The 22,376-nt window shown below is 41.8% G+C and overlaps 1 protein-coding gene and 1 long non-coding RNA gene across 6 annotated transcripts in view; both read right to left on the bottom strand.

The window, feature by feature from the left end:
• The window catches only part of LOC115194114 (VPS10 domain-containing receptor SorCS2), a 342,482-nt gene that overhangs the window by 306,565 nt on the left and 13,541 nt on the right, over positions 1–22,376 (bottom strand). The window lies entirely within an intron of this gene.
• Positions 1,425–2,570, bottom strand: LOC115194115 (uncharacterized). Its single transcript, XR_003878300.1, has 3 exons — positions 1,872–2,570; positions 1,660–1,755; positions 1,425–1,563 (listed from the first exon to the last, which is right to left on the bottom strand). It is a non-coding gene; the product is annotated as an uncharacterized LOC115194115 (long non-coding RNA).

Raw genomic sequence — 22,376 nt, 5'->3', positions numbered from 1 at the left:
TAATGGTGTTTATATTACAAGAAAAACCAAAAATTATACATCTGACAGACAGCGCCAGATTAAGTAACACTAAACAAGGATTAGATGGAGGCAGATGCTATAGGAAGAGCCATGGATGTATAGCTGAGGGAAAGGTGGGAAGTATCAGGGCAACTACAGTACCTTTTATTTAGCGAGAAGAAAATAGGAGAATAAGAAAGAGAGAAAAAGTTTTGTTAACATGGTGGGGTGTGGGGGGGAGGGGTGCGGTGACTGGCTTTCAAAAGTTGACGCTGTACAATGCGGCCGGTCGGGAGTAGGCTACTAGGGAGTAGGCTACTAGGTCACCCAAACGGAGATTCAGTGAAAATAAAAATCTAATTGATTTATCAAGACCAGTCCCCATGCTGACCACACGCGGGTAAGCTATTGCTTCAAATCCTATTATAACAAGTGGATGACTTTGGGTGTTCCAGTAAACAACAATGTGTTGCCTTCATTAGCCTACTTTATTCTTAAAAGAACTCCAGCACAGAGAATAGAAAAAAGCCTTAAATAATTAAATAATAATGCGATTGACTGCACAAATGCATATGACAGTTTTTAATATTGGCCATCAAGCAAAAACACAGCATCTACCATGGTAAAAAAAAACAATTTCAAAATGCAGATGTTTATTAGGCTACTGTGCAGTCTAACAAGTACACATAGCCTACAGTACATAGTAAACATTGTATAGCCACACAAAAACACACAAAAACTCACATCTGCAGATATACATTATGTACATATATGCACGAATTGAATGTGAGATTGTGCACAACTCTTAGGGCAACATTTACATGCATTTTCATAGTTTTTGTCAAAATTGCTCAAGCTCTTTACATTTGGTTGGGAATCATTGACGGACAGCAAAAAAGAATCCTAACTTTTCCACACCCTAATTGTAAGCTAACCAATACCCAAACGGAGATTCAGTTAAAATAAAAATCTCATTGATTTATCAAGAGCAGTCCCCATGCTTGTCTCAGAGCAGCGCGAAACTGTGCTGAAATAGTTGACCACACGCGGGTAAGCTATTGCTTCAAATCCTATTATAACAATTGGATGACTTTGGGTGTTCCAGTAAGCAACAATTTGTTGCCTTCATTAGCCTACTTCATTCTTAAAAGAACTCCAGCACAGTGAAGAGAAAGGAGCCTTAAATAATTAAACAATAAAGCGATTGAACCCGCCACGTACAGTATGTTGACTGTCTGTCGGAGGTAGAGTTCCAGAGCTCACTGGCATGCCTGGCATGGATTGTGACTCCATCTTGTTCCTCGCCCTCTTCAACGCGCCATTCTTCGCCTGACTCTCCGCCAATGCCGCCTGACTCTCCGCCAATACCGCCTGGCTCTGGACCAATGCATCAGCTGTATCTCTTCCCTCAGAGAATGTTGCTCTTTCTACTGGTCTACCTTAAATAAAGGTAAAAAAATCAAATGACTCGATCTCGGTCTTCAAAGTTTGAATCTGATCCATGTCCACCTTCATCAGATGAACAGAATGGTCCCGCCCTGAGCCCCCATTGATTACAGTGGCCTATGATAGAAATGGTAGATCAATTAAGAATTAAAAGTGACTACAACACACAATACTGTGTATAGAAAGACATTTTAAGAATCGAGCAAAACTAACCGCTTTCTTGGGAACCATGCGTTTTTTCGGTGCGGCCCGTTGTCCAGCCCTTTGTCCACTGATCTCCACGGATGGGTGTCGGCATGGTTGTATGCTCTGCAAAAACACATTCACATTTTAAGTACACAATTATTGATGTTATTATACAGTATACCTACACATTGATAGGCTATATACATGTTTTTAAAGAAAATGCACTGAAACAAAAATACCTTTAGTTTTGGAGATCCTCTCAGTTCCGGCTCATTTTCAAGTCCTTTGGTGGTTACAGTCCTAACCCTGGAAGAAACTTGCGTGGACTTGCGGTTATAATATAGTGGGTTATAATAAACTGAAAATTGCGTGTCAATTCAGAAACCATGTGCCATGGAATTTGCACATCGAAAATCTCTTCCCAACTATTTTGCAATCTATACAGCTGTAAATGTTTTGGTCCTTAAATGAAACTGGTAAATATTTTTATTGATCACAATTTTCTTGAACCAATTTTGGTCTTTAATGCAGGGCTGACAAGTTTTTATTTTTTTTAAATTGAAATTCCAACCAACTTTCTATAGGTTTTTTTTTTTAAATAACAATATTTCGGAGATGATTTCATTTCAGATAACCGAATGTGAGCGATTGTAATCTGAATAAAGGAAAAAAGGCCATTCTTGAACATGGGGTGAGACATTCTTACTAATTTGTAAATAAAGCCAGTTTGTTATATAGAATGATTTATTTCTGTTTTTAGTGTGAGAGAAACCAAAAGCCCACTGTGCCTATTTTTCTAAAATCATCAGTCCACATGTCAAGTGAAATTCCCCCATTGTATTTACCCATGTTCTCTCTTAGCTCCAGGACCACCAACAGTTTTTTTGTTGTTGCCTGATGCAGGACTCTAGTGCCAGATGATGTGCCAGGCCAGCTAGTTAACATTAGCCTACTATATCTAGCTAATGTTGAACTTCCATCCGCTCAGGCCAGGGGCACAATGTATGAATTTATGGTTGGATCAGAACCGCTGTTATAATCAAATCAAACTTTATTTGTCACATGTGCCGAATACAAGAAGTGCAACCTTATTGTGAAATGCTTACTTACAAGCCCTTAACCAACAGTGCAGTTCAAGAAGAGTTAAGAAAATATTTAACAAATAAACTAAAGTAAAAATTTTTTTAAAGTAACACAATAAAATAACAATAACGAGGCTATATACAGGGGGTACCGGTACCGATACAATGTGCGGGGTTACAGGTTAGTCGAGATAATTTGCACAAATAGGTAGGGGTGAAGTGTCTATGCATAGCTATTAAACAGCAAAAAGCAGCAGTGTACAAAACAAATGGGGGGGGGTGTCAATGTAAATAGTCCGGTGGCCATTTGATTAATTGTTCAGCAGTCTTATGGCTTGGTGTAGAAGCTGTTAAGGAGCCTTTTGGTCCTAGTCTTGGAGCTCCGGTACCGCTTGCCATGCGATAGCAGAGAAAACAGTCTATGACTTGGCTGACTGGAGACTGGAGTACATTTTTTGGGCTTTCCTCTGACATATATAGGTCCTGGATGGCAGGAAGCTTGGCCCCAGGAATGTACTGGGCCATATACACTACCCTCTGTAGTGCCTTACGATCTGATGCCGAGCAGTTTCCATACCAGGCGGTGATGCAACCGGTCAGGATGCTCTCGATGGTGCAGCTGTATAACTTTTTGAGGATCTGGGGACCTATGCCAAATCTTTTCAGTCTCTGAAGGCGGAAAAGGTGTTGTCAAAGCCCTCTTCACAACTGTCTTGGTGTGTTTGGACCATGATAGTTCGTTGGTGATGTGGACACCAAGGAACTTGAAACTCTCAACCCGCTCCACTACAGCCCCGTCGATGTTCATGGGGTCCTGTTCGGCCCACCTTTTCCAGTAATCCACGATCAGCTCCTTTGTCTTGCTCACATTGAGGGAGAGGTTGTTGTCCTGGCACCACACGGCCAGATCTCTGACCTCCACCCCATAGGCTCTCATCATTGTCAGTGATCAGGCCTACCACTGTTGTGTGGTCAGCAAACTTAATGATGGTGTTGGAGTCGTGTTTGGCCACGCAGTCGTGGGTGAACAGGGAGTACAGGAGGGGACTAAGTACACTCCCCTGAGGGGCCCCAGTGTTGAGGATCAGCGTGGCAGACGTGTTGTTGCCTCCCCTTACAACCTGGGCGAGGCCTGTCAGGATGTCCAGGATCCAGTTGCAGAGGGAGGCGTTTAGTCCCAGGGTCCTTAGCTTAGTGATGAGCTTTGTGGGCACTATGGTGTTGAATGCTGAGTTGTAGTCAATGAACAGCATTCTCACATAGGTGTTCCTTTTTTCCAGGTGGGAAAGGGCAGTGTGAAGTGCGATTGAGACTTCGTCATCTGTGGATCTGTTGGGGCGGTATGCGAATTGGAGTGGGTCTAGGGTATCCGGGAGTATGTTGTTGATGTGAGCCATGACCAGCCTTTCAAAGCACTTCATGGCTACCGATGTGAGTGCTACGGGGCGGTAATCATTTAGGCAGGTTACCTTTGTTTCCTTTGGAACAGGGACTATGGTGGTCTGCTTGAAACATGTAGGTATTACAGACTCGGTCAGGGAGAGGTTGAAAATGTCAGTGAAGACACTTGCCAGTTGGTCCGCATACTTTGAGTACACGTCCTGGTAATCCGTCTGGCCCCACGGCTTTGTGAATGTTGACCTGTTTAAAGGTCTTGCTTACATCGGCTACCGAGAGCGTTATCACACAGTCGTCCAGAACAGCTGGTGCTCTCGTGCATGCTTCAGTGTTGCTTGCCTCAAAGCAAGCATAAAAGGTATTTAGCTCATATGGTAGGCTCGCGTCACTGGGCAGCTCACGTCTGGGTTTCCCTTTGTAGTCCGTAATTGTTTTCAAGCCCTGCCACATCCGACGAACATCAGAGCCGGTGTAGTAGGATTCAATCTTAATCCTGTATTGACGCTTTGCTTGTTTGATGGTTCATCTGAGGGCATAGCGGGATTTCTTATAAGCGTCCGGATTAGTGTCCCGCTCCTTGAAAGCGGCAGCTCTAGCCATTAGCTTGATGTGGGTGTTGCCTGTAAACCATGGCTTCTGGTTGGGATATGTACGCATGGCCACTGTGGGGACGACATCGTCCATGCACTTATTGATGAAGCCGATGACTAAGGTAGTGTACTCCTCAATGGCATTGGATGAATCCCGGAACATATTCCAGTCTGTGCTAGCAAAACAGTCCTGTAGCATAGCATCTGACCACTTTCATTTTGAGCAAGTCACTGGTACTTCCTGCTTTAGTTTTTGCTTGTAAGTAGGAATCAGGAGGATATAATTATGGTCAGTTTTGCCAAGTGGAGGGCGGGGGAGAGCTCATCTCTGTGTGTGGAGTAAAGGTGGTCTAGAGTTTTTTCACTTTAGTTGCACAAAGTTCCCGGCCACTAGGAGCACCACTTCTGGATGAGCATTTTCTTGTTTGCTTATGGCCTTATAGAGTTGGTTGAGTGTGGTCTTAGTGCCAGCATTGGTCTGTGGTGGTAAATAGACGGCTACTAATAATATAGATGAAAACTCTCTTGGTAGATAGTGTTACCAGTACGGAGAATTAAGTAAAACCACAAGTCCAAATCCCTATCTCAATCCATGGCTAAGTTAGGAAATGAACGATTTTATCCAGCTAGCTAGCTAGCTAGCCACCAGAAGACAACAACTCCACGAGATGCAACAATTATATTTTTTTCTGTCAATGACATTTGGCATGTGAAGTGATTGGTGTGAAGCCAAATCTAAATTGGGTTCCCTTGATGCTTTTTTTTTGGTGCTCCAGGACCATTCACAGCTGAGCTCACTCAGTTTACCTCAACGCTGACTGGCTATTATTTTATACTTTTTTTCATCAAGGGAGGCCAAATGCTCGCTGGCTTCCCTTGCATTCAATGCTACGAGCGACAACAGTGTCATACTATTTTTGACCAGACGGCATCAAATGGAAGTGCTAAACATACTGAGACAGAGGGGGCGCTGTTTCATTCGCTCAAATGCTTTCTCCGGTGAGATACATTCAGCCTCTTACGAATTAAAGGAAATGTATGAAACACAGAGACAATTTTTTTTTATATATATATTTTTTAAGAATCTTGACTTCCCTTGGCATCCATGATTACACGCCACTGCATATGTGGCATTCCACAAAGTTCGGTTCTGGGTCTGGTACTGTTCAGGTTATATTTGTTACCCATTGCAGCATTATCAGAAAGCAAGGCATTGATTTTCACTGCTATACAGACGAACCACAACTTTACATTTCTGTGTCACCAGAGGATTTTAGTTTAACCTGTTTGGTATAGGGGGCAGTATTGAGAATTTTGGAAAAAATATGTTCCCATTTTTAACGGCCTCCTACACCAACTCAGAAGCTAGAATATGCATATTATTGTTCAGGTTTGGATAGAAAACACTCTGAATTTTCTAAAACTGTTTGAATGGTGTCTGTGAGTATAACAGAACTCCTATGGCAGGCAAAAACCTGACAAGGTTTCAAGCAGGAAGTACCCTGTCTGACAAGGAGTCGTGCGTCTTACCTCTTTTTATTGAAAAGTAAGGATCTTAGCTGTAACGTGACAATTCCCAGGGCTCCAATAGGCTCTCAGAGCCCGCGAAATAACTGAAGGTTTACGAGGGAACCTCAGGTTGAAATATATTATCGCCTTTTGTAAGTGGATGCTCGGAGGACCTTTCAATGATGCGCGTGCATGAGTCGCTTCTGAGGAGAAATTTTATTCGGCTGTTTAGGCTCAATGCATACTCCCGGTCGGAATATTAACACTTCTCTATGACATAAATGGCATAAAAATTGGTTTTAAACAGCGGTTGACATGCTTCGAAGTACGGTAATGGAATATTTAGACATTTTTGACACGCCAATGCGCCATGCGCGACACCGCGAAAAAGCATTCTAGAACTCACGAACAAAACGTCGCTGTTGGAACATAACGATGGATTATTTGGGACCAAACCAACATTTGTTATTGAAGTAGAAGTCCTGGCAGTGTATTCTGATGAAGAACAAGCAAGGTAAGAACATTTTTCTTATAGGAAATGTGATTTTGGTGGAGGCTGAACTGGGTGGGTATCTAAATAGCTAGCCCTGTAACGCCGGGCTATGTACTTACATTATTGCAAAATGTGCTTCATCCGAAAAGCTATTTTAAAATCGGACATATCGAGTGCATAGAGGGGTAATGTATCTATAATTCTTAAAATAATTGTTATGCTTTTTGTGAACGTTTATCGTGAGTAATTTAGCAAACTGTTAGTAAATTCACCGGAAGTTTGCGGTGGTTATGCTTTTTCTGAACGTCACATGCTAATGTAAAAAGCTGGTTTTTGATATAAATATGAACTTGATTGAACAGACATGCATGTATTGTATAACACAATGTCCTAGGTGTGTCATCTGATGAAGATTATAAAAGGTTAGTGCTGCATTTAGCTGTGGTTTGGGTTTATGTGACATGATATGCTAGCTTGAAAAATGGCTGTGTGATTATTTCTGGCTGGGTACTCTGCTAACATAATCTAATGTTTTGCTTTTGTTGTAAAGCCTTTTTGAAATCGGACAGTGGGGTTAGATTAACGAGATTCTTGTCTTTAAATAGCTGTGAAATAGTCATATGTTTGAGAAATTGAAGTTATAGCATTTCTAACGATTCAAAAATCGCGCCACTGGATTTCAGTAGCTGTTACGTAGGTGGGACGAGTTCGTCCCACATGTACTAGAGAGGTTAACAGACACATTATTCGACTGTATTAGTGATTTAAATACTTGGATGACTCACAACTTCCTCCAGCTAAATCAAGACAAGACCGGGGTAGTTATTATTGGAGCCAAAGCACAGAGAGAGAATCTGGCAACACATTTTAATTCACACACCAGGTAAAAAACTTAGGTGTCTGTTACGGGTAACCAGTTTCTGTTAACGATTATGTGTATGGCAACAAGATACCCCGAAGCCATTCCTCTGCATAGGATTACAGCTCCGGTAGTGAGTAAAGCCTTAATTAAATTCTTCGCGACATTCGGGTTACCTAAGGTGGTACAAACTGATCAAGGTGCATATCACCTAGAGTCTCAGAGTGCGCTTGAACGATGGCAACAGACACTGAAGTCTATGCTACGTAAATATTGTTTGGAATCTGAGAAAGATTGGGATGAGGGAGTTCCTCTAGTTTTGTTTGCTGCTCGTGAAACTGTACAGGAGTCCCTAGGGTTCAGCCCGGCTGAACTAGTGTTTGGGCACACAGTGAGAGGACCAATGAAAGTCCTTAAAGAACAGTTTTTGTCCAAAGAGTTGTGTACGGGAGATGAGAATGTGTTGGACTACGTTAGTCACTTTCGTGAGCGCCTACACCAAGCCTGTGCTCTCACAAAGGAAGCTCTGTCTTCCTCACAGAGGAGTATGAAAAGACACTATGATAAACAGGCTGTTTCTCGTCCACTACAGCCAGGTGACCAAGTACTGGTGTTATTGCCTGTTCCAGGATCTTCACTGTCAGCTCGTTTCTCTGGTCCTTATTTGATTGAAAATAAATTAAGTGAAACTGATTATGTGCTTCAAACTCCTGATAGAAAACGCAAATCTCGTGTGTGCCACATTAACATGTTGAAAGCATACCACACCCGACCCATCACCCAGGTAGATAGTTCAAAAACAGCGGAAGGTACTGATGTCTTTTCTGCTTCTACTGCTATGATAGTGGGCTGTCATATTAATGATGTTGATGGATTAGAGTTGCGCAATACTCAGCAGCATTGCGTTAGATTGCCCAACTCAGAAATGCTGCTGTCTCTCCAGTCAGGTCTGGTTCATTTAACGGACAGACAGGCCAACGATATTGTGAGGCTACTACACAGTTTTCCATGTCTCTTTAATGACGCACAAACGTGTTGGAACATGACATTAATGTTGGAAATGCTGCCCCTATCAAGCAACACCCATATCGTGTCAACGCTTCTAAGAGGAAAATAATGAGGGATGAAGTGAGATATTTGTTGGAGAACAACCTGGCTACGCCAACTTCAAGCCCTTGGAGTTCTCCTTGCATTCTGGTTCCTAAACCTGATGGTACGTCCAGGTTATGTACGCATTATCGAAAGGTAAATTCTGTCACAATGCCAGATTTGTTCCCGTTACCCAGACTGGACGACTGCATTGACACTGTTGGTGCTGCTACTTATGTAACAAAGTTGGACCTCTTAAAAGGTTACTGGCAGGTTCCATTAACCTCACGTGCTTCTGAGATTTCTGCATTTGTGACCCCAGACAACTTCCTACAATACTCAGTCATGGCTTTTGGGATGCGGAATGCACCAGCCACTTTCCAACGACTGGTTAACGCCGTATTATCTGGCGTTCCCAATTGCAGTGCATATCTTGATGATCTAGTGATTTATTAGTCTGAGTGGTCAGATCATGTTAACTCTCTAAGGGTAGTATGTGAACGTTTGGCAGCTGCTTCTCTAACCCTGAACTTGGCAAAGTGCGAGTTTGGGAAGGCTACTGTTACCTATCTCGGCAAAGAGGTCAGCCATGGACAGGTGCGCCCTGTTGATGCCAAGGTCTTGGCTATAACTGCATTCCCTGCACCTACCACCAGACGAGAGCTACGCTGCTTTTTAGGGATGGTTGGCTACTACCGTAGTTTCTGTAAAAACTTCTCTGCGGTAGTTGCTTCCTTGACCGATTTGCTCAGTCTGGCTAGATCGTTTGAGTGGTCCCCGGATTGTAAGATAGCTTTTGATACTGCTAAAGCACTCTTATGTAATACCCCTGTACTCGCTGCTCCGGATTTTGAACGGCCGTTTAAACTTGAAGTAGATGCTAGTGCCAGAAGTGCTGGTGCTGTTCTACTGCAGCAGGATAAGAGTGGAGTGGATCATCCAGTGTGTTATTTTTCAAGAAAATGTAACAAATGTCAAGCAAACTATGCAACCGTCGAGCAAGAAGCTCTAGCTTTGTTAGCTCTGCAATACTTTGAAGTGTATATTGCCTCTTTATTGCCCTACCTGTGATCGTATATACTGATCATAACCCCTTAGTGTTTCTCCACCGGATGTACAACCAGAACCAGCGCCTTATGCGTTGGGCGCTTATTGTGCAGAATTATAATTTAGAGATCCGTCACAAAAAGGGTTCTGATAATGTGTTAGCAGATGCTTTGTCTTGTGTGTAAAATAATGATTTTTGTAAGGTTGACTTTGAGTGTTGATCTTGTGAGTATACTTTGTTCGCAATCCCCCCTAGGGTTGCTCTTTTAAGGGTGGGAGTGTTACGGATACAGGTAGTGTGTATCCTGTATGTGTATTTCTTTTCTCTCCTTCTCCCCTCACAGGTGACAATTATCATTCCCCAATCAGTCACCAACCAAGACACCTGCTCCTTTTCCCTCAACCAATCACATCCCCTTTCCCTTGGTTTAAAAACCCAGTAAGTAGTTTTCTCAGCAGTTCAATCGTTCTCTCTGTAGCTCGACCTCTCTGTATCATTCAATCTCTCGCTGGATTGATCTCTCTTTTGTTTTTGCAACTACATGTCACTTTGTCCGTCAGCCTGTGAGTATTGTTTTTGTTAAGGTGTTGACTGTTTGTTTGATGGTGGGAGAAGGGGGTACCAAGACAAGTCGCCCATGGGCATACAATACCCGTAGGAATACTTGGTCTAAGTACACTAGTTAGAACTGGGCGGACCACCAACTGTATTTTATTAGTTAGCTAGCTGTGCTTGAAGCAGGTAGACTAGCTTAGGGGAGTTTTTGAATACTTATTATTTATTTCCTTGGGTCCAGCTCAGCCACTTTTCCCGCCCCCCTTTACCGTGTGTTTTAAAATAAACCTATAGTGTTTTACGGTATATTTAAGTTGTCTGTGGTTTTTGTTCTCACTGTTCTTTATCACTATTATGATTTGCATGAGTTATGTTACGGGTCTTGTTTCCATCCCCCCCTAGACTGCAGGGCCAAAGGGATTCGTAACAGTGTCATTTTAGATTCTGAACTCAATTTCAAATCACACATGAGGAATGTGACCAAAATATATTTTTTACCACCTGAGGAACACTGCCAAGGTACAGACGTTTCTATCTCAGATTGATACAGAGAGACTCATCCATACTTTTATTAAAAGCCAGCTTGACTACTGTAATGCTCTCTTGTCTGGTCTACCCAAGAAAGCCATTGGTCCCGTGTGGCTCAGTTTGGTAGAGCATGGTGTTTGCAACGCCAGGGTTGTGGGTTCGATTCCCACGGGGGACCAGTACAGAGAAAAAAATGTATGCATTCACTACTGTAAGTCACTCTGGATAAGAGCGTGTGCTAAATGACTAAAATGTCAAATGTAATTGGTCAACTGCAAAATATACAGAATTCTGCAGCACGGGTACTGACCAAGACCAGATGGAAAGCACACATTACACCGGTTTAAAAGTCTCTGCACTGGCTACCTGTGAGTTTTAGAATACATTTTAAGATTCTTCCATTGGTTTTTAAATCAATCCATGATTGTGCACCCCAATACATATCAGACATGCTTTTGAGTTATGTACCCAGTAGGTACCTCAGGTCCTCTGGCATGGCCCTTTAACTATCCAAAAGCCTAGGACCAAGAGGCATGGATAAGCAGCCTTTAGTTACTATGCCCCGTGCCTCTGGAATAGTCTGCCCGAGCACCTGAGGGGGGCCAAAACTGTGGGCATATTTAAAAGCGATCTTAAAACACACCTTTTTTATTTTTGCTTTTCCTTAGGGTGTTTAGTCTTTCACATTTTATTATTTAGTTTTTTTATCCTCTTATGTTTGTGTAGTAAATATTTCTGTTTTTATTTTCATTGGTTTTTAAATATGTTTGTTCCTGTAAAGCGCATTGCGTTCTATTCATGTCTGAAATGTGCTATATAAATAAAGCTTGATTTTTGACTCTGCTGTGCTGTGCTGTGCTGTACTCTACTGTGATGTCCAAACTTGTGAAACATAGACGTCTATGATTGTTTCAGATTTGGTCTGGTTCGGACCAACCTAATGTGGTGGTGTTTGGGGGGCAGAGCTTATTAAAATGATACCCAAATATGCAAAATAAGAATTTCTAACTTTGTGTACCTATTCAGGATACATCATCATGAAGAGAGTGATATTCATATCCATAATTATGCATTTCTGTATAGTACAGATCAGGTACCCATGATGTAATTCTGTTACTGTAATTCAGTTACCGGATGTAAATCCACTTCACTACTGTAGCTCAATCAAAATAAAAATGTTCAAACACAAGGTGTCATGTCATAGACACCCCATTCTTTCTGCAGACATCTGTGAATCTTAATTTTTAGCAGATATTTAACAGTTTTTGGAAAATGTTGTCACAGAAAACAGATTTTACTGTAATTCTGTTACCAAACTTTGCATCTGCACAGTTCTTCCAGTAAATGTGTTTTTGTGACATCTTCTGTTAAATTGTTCAAAGTTGTCCTTGTGCATAGAGTTGTATGGTTTGTTAAACTTTGAAATCAATGTTTGTTTTTTTGGCATACATTTTAAAGTGAAATCAAAGTAATTCTATTACCATGGAATTACGTGAATGGGACTTGGAGGATGAGCAGAATTCGATCAGTTGACATCCCGTTGCTGAGATCGCCGTTGATTTGGAACCGCACAGAGATCATGGGACCTGATGTGTTTTTGGTTTTACTATCCTTGTGGGGACCAGAAGTCCTCACAAGGATAGTTAAACAAGGCAAAAGTGGGGACATTTCGCTGGTCCCCACAAGTTAAAAAGGCTATTTTAGGCTTAGAGGTTAGGGTTACAATTGGGGTTAGGCTTAGGAGTTAGGGTAGGTCCTCTGAAATCAGAGTTGAGTTAGGGGGTGAGGTGCTGACTACTAAAACCTCTGTTAGCTACCTGGGATGTATCTTTGATGGAAGCTTGGGAGGTGTGAGCATGGCCAATAAAGTGCTAGGGAAGGTTAACGTCAGGACTAAGGTTTTGCTAGAAAGTCCAAGCTGCTTGATAAGGACTCCATGAAAGTGCTAGCCACTGCCCTCATTCAATGCCACTTTGCCTACGCTAGTACTTCCTGGTTTGGGGGCTTATCTAAACTTACGAAGGGGACGCTCCAGATAGCCCAGAATAAGCTGATCAGGGTAGTATTAAAGGTGAGTCCAGGCACACATAGTCAGGAGCTGCTTTCAGGAACTAAACTGGCTACCTGTTGAGGCTAGGGTGTCCCAGATTAGACTAGGTTTGGTTTACAGGAGTATATGGTCCTGCGCCCAGATATCTAAGTGATTACTTTCCTAGTGTTAGGGATGCACACAATCACAGCAGCAGGTGTTGCTTATGTGTGCTTATACAGGTTCAGGAGTAATGCTGGGAAAGGTACTTTCTTGAATACTGGAGCCTCAGAATGGAATAAGTTGCCTCTGCCCATAAAAAGAATGTCCTCTCTGGGCAGCTTTAAAAATAAAGTAAAAATATGCTTTGTCTTCTGTGCCCATATGAATAACCCCTATGATGTAACTGCAATGATGAGAGATGTTCTTCTTCTCTGTTTTTGTTTTACTATTTCACTGCCATACTGTGTTTAACTGTGTTCGATCTTGTCTAGCCATCTTGTCTCAAGAGGACCACAATGGAAATATGTCCCAGACTTTGTGTGTTATCCTCGATGATATTACTCATGTGCATGTATGACTTTTTCAAGCTTTATGTGTGCTTGTTTTTTTTAAATGGTAGAGTTAATAAAATAAACAAAAAAACTAGGGTGAGGTTTAGCTTTAAAGGGGTTTGGGGTTAAAGTTAGGGATCATGGGTGTGTGCTTAGTCCACTCCTGTACTCCCTGTTCACCCACAAATGCATGGCCACACATGACTCCAACACCAACACCTCTTGGTCAGACTTTGATGGCTGCACATCACCCACCGCTTCCGAGTATATTATTCGCCAATGTCCAGTCTCTAGACAACAAGGTAGACGAAATTAGGGCAAGGGTTGCCTTCCAGAGAGACATCTGAGATTGTAACATTCTCTGTGTCACGGAAACACGGCTCTCTTGAGATATGTTTTTCGGAGTCGGTACAGACACCGGGTTTCTTCATGCATCGCGCAGACAGACATAAACATCTCTCTGGGAAGAAGGAGGACAGGGGTGTATGCTTCATGATTAACAACTTATGGTGTAATCTTAACAACATACAGGAACTCAAGTCCTTTTGTTCACCTGAACTAGAATTCCTTACAATCAAACGCCAACCATATTATCTCCCAAAATAATTCTTGTCGATTATTGTCACCGCCGTGTATATCCCCCCTCAAGCAGATACCACGATGGCCCTCAAGGAACTTTACTGGACTCCATGTAAACTGGAAACCATATATCCTGAGTAGAGGTTGCCCGATTAATCTGCATGGCAGATTAATTAGGACCGATTTCAAGTTTTCATAACAATCGGTAATCTGCCTTTTTGGACGCCGATTATGGCCGATTACATTACAATCCACGAGGAGACTGCGTGGCAGGCTGACCACCTGTTACGCAAGTGCAGCATCAAAAGGACCTTGTAGCTTCAAGGAGCCAAGGTAAGTTGCTAGCTAACATTAAACTTATCTTATAAAAAAAACAATCAATCTTCACATAATCAGAGCAGTCTGACTGAGCGGTGGTAGGCAGCAGCAGGCTCGTAAGCATTCATTCAAACAGCAGCTCTTAGCAATGCTTGAAGCACAGCGCTGTTTATGACTTCAAGCCTATCAACTCCCGAGATTAGGCTGGCAATACTAAAGTGCCTATAAGAACATCCAATAGTCAAAGGTATATGAAACACAAATGGTATCGAGAGAAATAGTCCTATAATTCCTATAATAACTAAAAGTTAAAATAAAAGTGTTCATTGTTCATTCAGTATTGTTGTAATTGTCATTTATTACAAATGTATATATAAAAATTGGCCGATTAATCGGTATTGGCTTTTTTTGGTCCTCCAATAATCTTTTTCGGTTTCAGCGTTGAAAAATCATAATCGGTTGACCTCTAATCCTGAGGCTGCATTTATTGTAACTGGGGATTTTAACAAAGCACATTTGAGAACAAGGCTATCTAAATTCTATCAGCATATTGATTGTAGCACTGACGCGGGCAATACACTGGATCACTGCTACTCTAACTTCTGCGATGCATACAAGGCCCTCCCTATAGGCAGAAACTAAAACAGGATGTACCTGTGACAAGAACCAGTCAACGCTGGTCTGACCAATCGGAATCCACGCTTCAAGATTGTTTTGATCACACGGACTGGGAAATGTTCCGGGCAGCCTCAGAGAATAACATTGATTTATATTACAATGCACACTGCCCTATTCCATCTGGACAAGAGGAATACTACCCCCAAGCCAGAAGTCTGCTAAATAGCCAGAATGCTAAATAGTAAATTAATGGTACTCGGACTACCAGCACTGACTCTATCTTGCACTGACCCTACGCACATTCACTAGACCAGGGGAAGTAACCCTGGTCCCTGATTCTAATCAACCTGGAAGACCAGGTGTGTTGAATTTAGGCAATCACTGAACTGATCAATTAGCTTAGTCGGTCAGGTGTGGTGCCTAGTTGGAACAAAATCCTGCAGTACCTGTGGCACTCCAGGAACAGGGTTGCCTATCCCTGCACTAGACTATATATAGAAACCACATACACACTCACTCCCACACAAAACCCACACACATTCACATACACTACATATGCACACACACATAACACACACATGCAGACCGACACAACACAAACACACACACATACACATTACATGCGCACGCACGCTCGCTCACACACACACATTTTACACTCATCATTCGCTGCTGCTGCTTTGTTCTTTATTTCACTGTTATTATTATCTATCCTGATGCTGTATCTACCTCCAACACCTCATACACATTGATCTGGTACTGCTACTCCCTGTATATAGCTCCATTCTTGTGTATTTTATTTGAATCCTCTTGTGTTACTCGTTGATTTTATCTTTAAACTCTGCATTGTTGCAAAGGGCTCGTAAGCAAGCATTTCAGGGGAAAGTTTACACCGGTTATATTTGGTGCATATGACCCCCCCCAAAAAAATTATGTTTAATTTAATTTGATTTAAGGTTAAGGGTTAGGTTTAGGGTTAGTGAAAATGGGATTTTGAATGGGACTCAATTGTTTGGTCCCCACAAGGATAGTAAAACAAACGTGTGTGTGTGTGTGTGTGTTCGTGATTGCGTTCATATCTATGTCGAAAAAGGAACAGACAGAAGATTGTGGGAGCTGCCACAACCATTTGCCCAATTGGGAAAGAGCTTCAGAGAATTCCTCCATTCAGGAAAAAAAAAGAAAGGGAGCATGAGAAAAGAAAGTCTTTGTGTTTTCCTCTCTCAGGCCAATTGATTGGAGACAGAGCTCCTCAAAATGTTCATACACACACACCTTTAGATATTGTATTCAAAAATGTAGTCATTTAGCAGGCACTCTTATCCAGAGCAACTTACAGTAGTGAGTGCATACATGTTTTATATTTTTTTCGTACATACACACACCAACACAAGGAGATGTGGGAGTGGATCACTGTGAATGGGGAGTCAGATATCCAGCCCCCTGGGCTAGTGTGACAGGAGGCCGTCAACCTGCTGAGGGTGAAAGCACCTTAGTTCACCTTTCTGTAGACAATGCAACCACCAAGGCAAATGAAGACATTTGCCATAACCGCAGGCAACAGTGATTGCGAAGTGTTGCCCTTTTAATTACACTCTTCAGAATAGATAGAAACGAAAAACTCATCCAAGCATCAATGCTACATACACACGGCCAAACCCTAACTTGAGTTGACTAACTCGTGCATTGGGAGATCTTAGCGAAAACAATTAGTAGCCGGTCTGCACTTCTCATAGATCATAGTGACTGTTCCAAATGGCACCCAATTCGTTAGCCTTATGGGCCCTGGTCAAAAGTAGTGCAATACGGAATAGGGTGCCATATAGAAACAGTCACCGTATCAGGAAGTGGTCACATTTCATAGGTCATGTTATTTCATTCAGCCAAGGGGATCGTGAGAAGACTGAGAAGAAAGGCATGGATATTCAGTCCTCTGTGCCAGGATTCAGGAACAGTGGGCAACAATGTAATGTGGGGTGAGAAACTGGCCAAACAATAGCTGTTGGTTCAATGATACTGTACACTCCACTGATGGCCTCTTTCACTCTTATCTCTGTGACATACAAGGAAGCCCTCTCTCTTGCTCCCTTCCTCTGCTCCCTCATGTCTCCTATCTGGTCTGAGGGGGTACAAAAACCCACCTTTTGAGCTTGTTTCTAATCATCCCACGCCTATGTCTGTTGACCAGCGTTCTCATATACCCAGGCTTCACTGATATAACCCCATGAAGAATATGTAATTATAGGACAGGGCCTAAGCCTGGTAGATGAATAGGGTGCTGTGCCACAATGCTCCCAGGAAGAAGCCTATATTCTACAGAGGAAGCCATTATCAGATTTACCCCTCCCCCTTTCTTTTGTTGTGTGTGTGGGCATCGGTGCAATCTTTTCTCTACCCCGAGCATTTGGCTCTCAGACGTGCCAGGTTACATTTTATTGTCTGGGTAGGTATAGGGGCTCTGGGCGGACACAATGGAAGTCAGGATGGAAGGAGGGATAGAGGGAGGAAAGGAGGGAGAGAGGGTAAGATCTGTGATGCGATGGGAGAGAATGAAAAAAGGGGAACCCAGTATTGGATCCCGTTCAGAGGGCGTGTGATTAGTTACACTTGAGAGGCCCGTCAAATATGGTGTCAGCCGGCTGTTTTGAGTTTTTCTTCGTAATGTCTCAAATCATTGGATTATGATTTGAGTAAATTTTTCAGTCGTTGGGTTTGGTCGGGATCAGAGTTCACTTTCTTCCAAAGACTCCTCGTGCTTTGTCTCAGTCGGGGGGGGGGGGGGGGGGATTGTAAAACTTTCGACTATGTCAAAAGGACTTTTTGCAATCTTACGCATGGTCAGACTTAACACAAGCAACAGCGGGCCTACACCATTCTGACCAGACCTGGGTTCAAGAGTGTGTGCTTGAATTAGCTTGAGTTTGCCCTTTTGTGACTACTCCATTGGTTCCACTGCGCCAGGTGTGCTCAATCACACACATCTAAAGGTTTTGAACCCGGGTTTGATTCGGATACCTGATATAGGAAAACTTACCGAGGGGTCACATGGAATAAATTCTAGTCAACGGACAAGATTCCAGCCTAGTGAGGAGATTCAATGCCCTTAGGTATATAGAGTGACAGGAAGGTTCTGCTTCAACTAATATCCACAGTTTTATCAAATTACAGAGATCTGCTACAAGGAAACGGATCCGGTTATTCATGTGTAGCACATGAATGTCATGTGGAAAGGCGTGGCTGATGACAGCTGATGCTCTTTATTACAATCGCTGGAGTCAAGTGGTATTACAGGGCTTTCAGAACTGCCCTGTTGAGTGGCATACAGTCTGGCAAACAGTGAATGCCTCTCCATTGTTACGAGAGAAGTTTTAAAGGTCACTCGGGTGGACGGAGAATCGAGCTAACTCCTGAAGGCTCAGTTTTGACTTGAGGGACAGAAACTGTGAAGTGCTGGAAAGAGACAAAGAGACAAAGAGTGAGAGTGAGAGTGTGTGAGAGAGAGAGAGAGAGAGAGAGAGAGAGAGAGAGAGAGAGAGAGAGAGAAATATATGGTTGTAAATAACAAACCCACTCAGTTATGAACAAAGCCGAGCTGGTGCTGAGGGGGAGATCCATTGAGTTTGACTCACAGGTGTTATCCCACAGTGACTGTGTGTGTGTGTGTGTGTGTGTGTGTGTGTGTGTGTGTGTGTGTGTGTGTGTGTGTGTGTGTGTGTGTGTGTGTGTGTGTGTGTGTGTGTGTGTGTGTGTGTGTGTGTGTGTGTGTGTGTGTGTGTGTGTAGTGGAGGATATGGCAGCAGGCGAGAGAGCAAGAGAGAGAGAGACTCATACTCCGTAGCATTGTCTGACATGGGAGACAAGCCCAGAGGCATTAGCTCGCCTTGCAGTACACTCATTACTGCTTCCCTAAAATAAATCTGAGAATTATATCATTTTTCTGCAGCAGCACAGGTGCTACAAAGGAAGTGGTTTGAAGTGCTCAGTGGAGACGCCAATGCCGCCATAGGAGCAAACTCAAGAGGTACTTAGCATAAAGATAAATATATGATAGGCATTAGCCAAGCAGACACTACCCAGCTAGAACATAAGGTTGTGAAAACAATATGTTTCTTAGAGCTGGGTGAGAGTGTGGTTGTCCGATGGTTATTTTGCATATAACCTTCCCACAACTTTCTTTGAATGGTGCAGGATAGTTACTTGGCACATCAAACATGGTTACATTTTATTTCAATGTTGGTAAAGTTCTAGGAACATTCTCCAGCTGGTTTGATATTGGGAATGTTCTAAAATAGTTCAGAGAACATTAAGAAACAATGTTTTTCTGTGAGAATTTCAATAGGGGGGAGTGGGGTAAGTTGAACCAAGGGGGTAAGTTGAGCCATACTTGTTAATAGGAAACAATACACAAAGTGTATCATTTGACAAAATATTTAGGAATATATTATCATTTCATGGAGTCTGTGAAGGAAGAAACCACATGGAAAAAGAGGTAAGCAAGTTAGATTTAAAAAAATAAAAAAAAATTCACCAAGTCAAATAAATGTATTGTGTTAGAGGTTTCATGATAATTGTATCTAAACCAAAGTAGATTGGTTTAGATTAAGACTGTTCTATACATCAGTTGGGGTCTCTATAAGCTTCAATGGGAGGTCCTAGCATGAAAGTGCATCCTTGTAGCTGTGTGGGCTAATATAGTCAAAACATTTGCCTTGGGATAAGTTGAGCCAATGGCCATGAGGTAAGTTGAGCCGATGGTTGAGCCAATGGCAAGTTGAGCAAATTGAAGTGTTTTCTTCCTAGGCGTAATACAAGGCATTATCACTGGGATATAAGGTAACAACAGGGCCTGGCTTATGCTAAAAGTGTTAAATAAAAGTACAAAGTTTGTGTTAGGTGTTAAGCCTGTGTTAAAATATTCTTAAAATGATTACCAGACAAAAAGTTAATGTAATTGTGTTGAATTGTGTTTGGGAAATAAAGATATACATGAGCTAGGTTTCCATCCAACTGGCGACAGATTTTCATGCAAATATTCTAAAATCTGCGCATAAAAACAGTTTGCACATTTCCCCAGCAGTGGGGTGTTTCCATCACACTGACTTGTTGCAGATAAAAGGCTGTACATGATGACGTATTGCATGTAAAAAAATAACTTACGCAGTTAAATTTGCATGTACCTAATAAAAAATACAAGTTAAATGGGTTTCCATCGCATGTTCTACTCTACCCATGGTTTTGTCGATAAAAATGTTGCGTTATATAGGGAATGTGCCATTCTGGTCTTGGCACGTGCACTCTAGCCAACGGCTTGCAGATACAGTGGGGTGTAGTCTACATGATGAGATTGATATGGACAAAAGAGCAAGATTATTTTTATTTGTCAGACCGCAGCCAAGCCGTGTCACCAGAATAAGACTCTCAATATGTATTGTAAAGGTGCATCAAACTTATCACCGTGTCTTTCATAATTCATATTCCCAAGTCGTAGTGGGAGGACCACACGACATATCATTGTGTGACTTCAAGTTTACTTCAATATGATTTTTATCTTATCAATACTTGCGCATAAAAGCGTTTCCACCACAATTTATCGCATAATACATTTTACAGACACAAAAAGATCTTATTTTGCATAGAGTATTTCGTTTTTGTCAACATTTGGAAAGTTTACCGACAAAGCTGCTGTTTCTATCAGGCCTGTAATGACATTTTTTTATCCGACGTACTTCAGTCGCATAAAAAGGTTGGATGCAAACCTGGGTACGTTTTTTAAAAAGATAATGGTAATATTTAATTCAGTACAGAAATGTGTAGGCAGCTTAACTTATCCTTTCCCGTGGCTCAACTTACCCCATACCCAGGGTAAATTGTGCCAAGAGACCACTTTTTTAAGTTATGTTTTCAAAATTTTAATGTTTAAATTAATTCTGATTATTTCCAGGGATACACAATATCCTGAAATATATGTAGATATCTTTGTTAGATAGAATGCTATATTTTCCATAATGGAGTGATGCTGAATGTAAAAAATGGCTCAACTTACCCCACTCTCCTCTACTTCAGCATAACATTTCCTACAGGTTTCCTCATGGTTCTATTTTAAAGTCATGTTCTCAAATTGTTCCAAGAAGGTTAAGAAACAATGTTCTTCTGTGGTAATTTCAAAACTTCAGCATAATGTTTCCTACAGGTTTTTTATTTATTTAACCTTTATTTAACTAGGCAAGTCAGTTAAGAACAAATTCTTATTTACAATGACGGCCTACCCCAGCCAAACCCTAACCCGGACGACACTGGGCCAACTGTGCGCCGCCCTCATGATTCTATCTAAAGTCATGTTCTCAAATTGTTGTGAGAACATTAATAAAACATTCCATAAAAACCACAAGAAAATGTTTGTAATGTTCAGAGAACATACATTTACATTTAAGTCATTTAGCAGACGCGACTTACAAATTGGTGCATTCACCTTAAGATATCCAGTGGAACAACCACACATACTAAGGACGTTATTTAAAAACATATCAATCCCGTAACTCAGCATCAAAAAAACTATCTTGTTAAAGTAGAGTCACCCATTTAGAATTGTATATTTTTTCTGTGCATCTCTGAGCGATCTTCTATCGATTCCCTGGGTCATTTCATGTTTTGAAGTGTACAGTATCTGGCCTTTTGCCATTCTCACTACACTGGAAGTTAATAGGAATACAGACTTTTTAGATCTATCATACATGTCAGATTTCAATACTGGCCGATGTCATAACGCGGCAGGTTGTCTTCCCTCGAATGAGCCATTGATCATATTTTTGCGATATTCCTACCTAGAGAAACACATTTCTCATATTTGTCTGCCCCTTCAGTCCAGGGTGCTTTGCATGGTGCCATTGCGAATGTCAGACTCCTCTCTGTGAGGCACATCAATCTGCAGGTTAAACATGGTGAGATTCTAGACTCCTAAATTGATAGTGCAATTTAGTGATTTTACAGCTAACAAGCTACTTCACGTGCTGATATTGGCTTTGGCATTATTGTGTGTAGCTACATTTGCTAGCTAGCCATAGAGAAAGCATTGCATTGTGGGTTTTGTAGTCGACTTGAGCTGCAACAGATTTCCACAACAATATTCACATGTTGTCACCAATCTTATTATAATGACAAAATGAGCCATTTGTTCACCAAAATATTGTTCTCACATATTCTCACTGTAAATTATAGAAATGAGTGGTTTTGGGTGGATTTGTCCTTTAAGTGTGTTCAGGTGTGTGAATTGGCCACACCTGGTCTTAATGAGAGCTTGTTTGCTTTGAAATGGGGTCTGTTTGAATAGACTAAAATGAACAGTTTTCTAAAATGAGTCCTTTGTAGCTCAATTGGTAGAGCTTGGTGCTTGTAATGCCAGGGTAGTGGGTTTGATTCCTGGGACCACCCATATGTAAAATGTATGCATGTATGACTGTATAAAGGTGTCTGCTAAATTGCATATTATGTGTAAAAG

This window comes from Salmo trutta, chromosome 5, assembly GCF_901001165.1.
Source record: "Salmo trutta chromosome 5, fSalTru1.1, whole genome shotgun sequence".
Classification (NCBI taxonomy): domain Eukaryota; kingdom Metazoa; phylum Chordata; class Actinopteri; order Salmoniformes; family Salmonidae; genus Salmo; species Salmo trutta.
Note: the sequence above shows the minus strand (reverse complement) of the source record. Positions and strands in the feature narration are given on the sequence as shown.